Below are 6,141 nucleotides of genomic sequence, written 5' to 3' on the forward strand. Positions count from 1 at the left end.
GTATAACGAATCGTTAATCAAAGTAAATTTTCCCCCTCGTGTTATATCTGGCATGTTTTGCATCGCATTTTGGTTTTTAGTTTTATTGGTGAAAATTGAAAACTGAAAGTATTATTAGACACGCTTTATTTTAAAACCATTGCGCTTTTATCATTGACTGACTTCCATATATGTTATGGTATAACGTACTCGTTTAATATCATATGCTACTAACTATATATATATATATATATATATATATAATGTGTGTGCTCGTGTGAGTGAGTATAAAATTTATTTCCAGGCAATCTACTTAGTATAATTCTTTTAACACAACTGGCAGTAAGTAAATCGTAAATGTTGTTCAAAAATTCGTCATTTTTGGAATTTTAATGATTACCTTTTCTTCAGCATATGAACAATGATACGTAATTACATTACTCTTCAACATTTCATAAATTAATTCTGTAGTCGTCCTCCTTTCATCATTACAGCACGCGCAAAATCAAACCTTCCATTTCCCGTCGTATTAGGAAAGGAGAACTTGAAAACAATTGCGCCAATGATATGAGATATAATTCAGTTTACTTCGCTAATGGGCTTATTCAGATATAACTAATTCATTTTTCCTAAAACCCTGGACGTTACCAGACCGGAAGTCCTATAAATCGTGTTTATTTTGTCAATTAAATTCTTGTTTTGCGTTGACGTAAAAATATATTTTCATTTGATGAAATTCCTAATTAATTGCCTCGTAAATTTAATCTGCATAGGAACAGAGCTTCAATGACATACTGGAAGCAACAGCAGCCTCATATAATATTACAGGAGATTAGCAATGAATATTCAGCATTAGTTCTTCGTAATCAACATTTACCCAACGGTGTTTACGGGAAATAGACATATGTCGTTTTACAATATCCAATTCGCTATATTTTCAAGTCATATTTTGATCAGATTGTCTCGGGGAATTACTCGCACTTCTCATCTTTATCCATTGGAACGTGTGATGCTGATATGCATATAGATAATTACTGTATAATGGAGTACACCGCTAGCTTCTAATTAGCTCATATAATAAAATTACATTCCAATAATTTCCAAATGGAAAATGTGTTGGTATTCTGAACACACCAATTTTCCCTCTCTGTTTCGATGTTTCGTCAAGAGTAGTCTTATGATAGGTACCAGAAACTAACTAAAAATACAAAAAAAAGTCGTTGTTATTCTCAAAATTCTTCATCATCAACACTTGTCATGTCAATTTGCTCCTCACTCGAATATAGGTTCTCATGTGTATAGTTATATATATATATATATATATATATATATATATATATATATATATATATATATATATATATATATATATATATAATATATATTGTCTGTATGTGAATAATTATTAAAATTTCTATGAATGAAGCAACTGAGCCCTGTACATATCGGAATAATGTACTATCGAAATTTTTCACTGAACTCCCAAATGTATCACAACACAAAGCCTGGGAGGAGGGCGGATGCAGGCGGACTCCTAAAACGAAAAATAAAAAGATCATCCGCAGCCCGAAAGACAAAGTGTCCATAACTCTAGCTATTGTATCCACACAGCAGTCTCCCCCTTTTCTCTCTCTCTCTCTCTCTCTCTCTCTCTCTCTCTCTCTCTCTCTCTCTCTTCGCGTGTGGATAAGGCAACGGCTGGATAATTCGTTTTATCCCACCTCCCAAAAAAATGTAGCGACAGAGAAAGGGGAGGAGAATTTTAAAAGTCGTTCCATACTCCATGGAACATGTGTTTTAGTTGAACGCTTTGCAAGCGAGAGGCTGGGGACACCTATCTCGGTCTCCACAGAATTTCCAGAGAAAGGAAACGGCTGCACCAAACTGAATTTCTTCGCCGGCAAAATATCTGATAGAATGCCGCGATTCCATTCCTTGTCTTGGGGCACCGGAGGTTATTGCTTTCAAAAGATATTTTTGGTTGTGGGCAGCTGTTTTCCAGAATCCGTTGGCCCAAAAGGCGTTTTTATTTGACGAAGTAAAGGAATGAAAATGGTTGTTTACGGGAGGTATGGGGAGTAAGTAATATTTCTTGCAGTGGAAAGAGGCAGTATTTTTGAGAATGACAGTCCTCTCTCTCTCTCTCTCCTCTCTCTCTCTCTCTCTCTCCCAAGAATTTACCACATCCACACCAGTCTTGCAAAAACAGTCTCTCTCTCTCTCTCTCTCTCTCTCTCTCTCTCTCTCTCTCTCTCTCTCTCTCTCTCCTCCGTTAAAGAATTTACCGCATCCACACCAATCTTGCAAAAACAGTCTCTCTCTCTCTCTCTCTCTCTCTCTCCATTAAGAATTTACCACATCCACACCAACCTCACAAAAAAAAGGCAAAGGCCTCTCTCTCTCTCTCTCTCTCTCTCTCTGTCTCTTCTCTCTCTAGATTAAGATTAACCACATCCAAACTGATTTTGCAAAAGGACAATTTCTATAATAGGTTTATTTGGTAAGGGTTAACTGGGCTCTGTTGCAATCATGGTTGATCACGAGAGTGTCTGATAAGGCTCATGAGCGTTTAATACGCGAAACTGGTTGAATAAAGCATATTCACTTTTTGGTATTCTTTTAGATATCTAATAATTCAATTTATATTTGAATATTGTGTTAATTAGTTTCTCATCTATAAAGTTTGATCCTTCATTTATTCTCCACTTCAAAACTAATTTATATGCAAGTGAGAGCGGGACAGATTTTTTGGGATGAATTTTTAGTACATTTTTGAATATAGGTCTCAGCCTGTGTATTTTGTTTGGGGGTTAATTTTAATCAAGTAATTTTATTTATTTCAGGTCAGATTTGTGCAAGCAGCCGCGGATAGACCGTAGTGGAGAAAATAAAGTAAGTAGTTTGGTGTTTAGCGGTTTTAAATACTGTTGTTTTAAAATAAGAAGTGAAATTTTAAGTTTTGCAGAAACTTGAGTAGTTGGAAACATATTTAGGAATCAATACAAGATAAGGGTCAGCCATTCGTTAATGTTTCCTCCTTCTGAATGTGAATTATGACAATTTCAGCTTTGGTCACACAAAATAGTCCGCCGTTTTTTATACAAAATAGCTCACCATCGCACACAAACGTAAACAACACATACACTGAATTCACACACTCACACACACACACACACACACACACACACATATATATATATATATATATATATATATATATATATATATTTATATATAGAAGCATTAATAAAAATGTAGTTTAATATCAGTTTACTCTACCTCGGAAATAATGTATGTATATGTATACCGAAGGGGAACTATAATCAATAATTCGTCGTGTGGGCTTGAGCGCTTTATCAGTTATAATTCTCCTTCGGTATTCATTTATATTTATATATATATATATATATATATATATATATATATATATATATACACAGTATATCTACATACATACATACATATATTATTTCCCATTAGAGCCAATTGGATACTAAACGGCATTTGTAACTTAATGCTTGTATATATAAATCACGGTGATGCTATAAAAATTCACACACACACACACACACACACACACACACACACACATATATATATATATATATATATATATATATATATATATATATATATATATATATATATATATATATATATAAATAATAATGTAATGTGAATGCGTATTCGTAAATATTTACTATACATTAAAACTAGAGATATCAAAGTTCTTTCCTTTGTAAGAGTCTTGAAATTAAAGAGTAGGCATTCTCCTAAGGGCAACACAGCTCTCCAAGTCCTTGAATATCTTCAAACATAACGCTGACACATTCCTGTAGTGGAAGCCATCTGGAAATCATACAAGTCCTTTGTAGTAGCTCTTGTTGAAGGAGCCCAGTTTGCCTACGCCTTGGGCCATGGACACAAGTCGCCCTATCGTATTTTAGTTTGTTCAGGAATTTCACCTCGTTTTACTGTCAATAGAGCGTGGAATTTGAACGTATTAGAAAAAAAAAAAAATCAAAGTTTATCCACCTGCGACAATTTTTAGGTTTTTCAGATATTTTGAAGGAGGGATATAAATACATTTTATAATTGTGTAATGTTTACCTCTCGTGTCGATTGTTCAGTGCGCTGTATTAATATTTAACATGTCATTTAATTACAACGTTTTCGATTATAGAAATCATTATCTTTACGTTTTCGATGTTTAATTGAAACGGCTATCGATTATTCAGTGAATTAGATATTTGATGTTTCATCTAGTTACAACTTCTCGATTATTTATTATGTTATTATTTATGTTTGCATAATAACTTCTTTCAGACAGTTAAGGATTAATTTGAAAGTTTATCCCGTCAGGGAGAAATTCATTAATGAAGGCAAGATTTTCAAGTTCTGAATTCCATAAGGTGGAATCGATCTCAGTAAAATATGGAAAGCATCGTCTTAGCCTTAATTACAGATTCCAAAAAGAACCTTTTCACCATGGTTGTTAAAAACTCATATTTATTTAAGGGTTGTAGTTGTTTTTTAAGTGGAATGGCAGTGTTGAGAAAATTATCACAAAAATATTAAGCATTAATCAAAGCTCTTAAAGTTTATCTGATAATGAATTAACAGGTCTTTTTAAGAAAATAACGGAATTGACGAATTGAACAGCTTTGTGATATCACTTGTCGTGACGTCAAAACCTTTTTACATTGAAACTAATAATACGACAGCCATTTCGTATTTTGAAAATTGAATGACATTTGAAAATAACGCGTATTTTTTTCAAAGCTCCCTCGTCAGAAATAATTGCTACAATGTCTCCCTCCGTTGGAGAAGAATTTGTATTGAAAAGGAAGCCTGTACATGGGTGATGCCTTATTTATCGTCAGTAGGCCAGCAAACCTCGAGGGAGTTTCACCTGGGGGATGTGACTTATAATAGATGTGAAGGCTATAGGCCACTGATCTCACTTGGATATCCTCCTGTATATAAAAGGAAAACTGTGATACAATTCTAGAGAACGAAAACATAATTCCTGGTATGTACTGGAATTGTGGAAATATTTCTTGTTTATCCTATTGGTAAACAGGAGCTTTAGTTTCTGAGAGCAAGGCAGACACAACGTTTTCTATAAGCGAAAAGTCAAATGAGTAACTTGAAATCAATCTACACAATAGATTTATAATTAAAATTGAAAGCGAGACAGACACAGCATTTGCTTTAAGCGAAAAGTCAAATGAGTAACTTCAAATCAATATACACAATAGCTTTACAATTAAAGCTAAAAAAATCCCGTTATATCCTCAACTACATACCAAGCTTCTTGGCAACATTTGCAGGTCTAGAGAACAACACAGCATGCGTACCGAAATATCTTCAGGAGGAATAATTACGTTCAAGTACATTTCATTCATAATGAGAGAATAAATCCCAGCGAGAGACTCATCATAAGTCTCTCACGATTTGCATAAATATTCACGAGAGAGAACATTACTGGGATATTTGCCAGAGGTGAAGACAGCAATGCTTTTCCTACATCAGAGTAATGAAGATAATGTCGCCACAAAGGACATATAAGAAATACAATGATCATTAGGTATTTTTAGCGAAATACAAAAATAACATTTTTCTGTCATTTGTGCATACTTCAAATTATATCCGAGGATAGTAAGCGTGTATTTGGCTTGATTAAACGTTATGAGGTGAATATTTTCTAATACTGAAAAAGTTATTGCGTTAAATTATTTATGAAATATGTAATAAAATTTTCTAAATTAAACTAATCGTTACGGCAGCAATGAAGTGTTATAATTTCAAGTTACATTTTTTTACCGTATGATAATCAGATTTATTTAAACAATTAATCTATCATTACATATATAACATACACACTTTTCTTTCAATTTAGGTAATTATCCAGGACGAATTATTATACACAACAAATCATCGTAAAAACAACATTTGAGGATATATTTCATCCTGGATTTACGGCGGTCCAAAAAAAATTGCTACATAAATTAAATCGTCTGGCGGTTTTCCACAAAACTTATTTGTCGTAACTCACAAACTTTGTAACACGACCATTTTGTCTACGTTCTGTACCTAGTACTTTGTGGTTGGGGTGTGGTGCGTGGGGGGTGGGTGGCGGGTTATACATCTTATTTTATA

General features: G+C 33.6%; 1 long non-coding RNA gene across 1 annotated transcript in view; it reads left to right on the top strand.

Annotated features, from left to right (window-relative positions):
* Positions 1-2,871, top strand: part of LOC136832432 (uncharacterized) — a 199,920-nt gene extending 197,049 nt beyond the window's left edge. The window contains exon 4 of the long non-coding RNA XR_010851201.1: positions 2,823-2,871. This is a non-coding gene — a long non-coding RNA (uncharacterized lncRNA). The remainder of the gene's footprint in view (positions 1-2,822) is intronic.
* Positions 2,872-6,141: the final 3,270 nt, after the last annotated feature.

The sequence above is a fragment of the Macrobrachium rosenbergii genome, chromosome 49 (genome assembly GCF_040412425.1).
Source record: "Macrobrachium rosenbergii isolate ZJJX-2024 chromosome 49, ASM4041242v1, whole genome shotgun sequence".
Taxonomy (NCBI): domain Eukaryota; kingdom Metazoa; phylum Arthropoda; class Malacostraca; order Decapoda; family Palaemonidae; genus Macrobrachium; species Macrobrachium rosenbergii.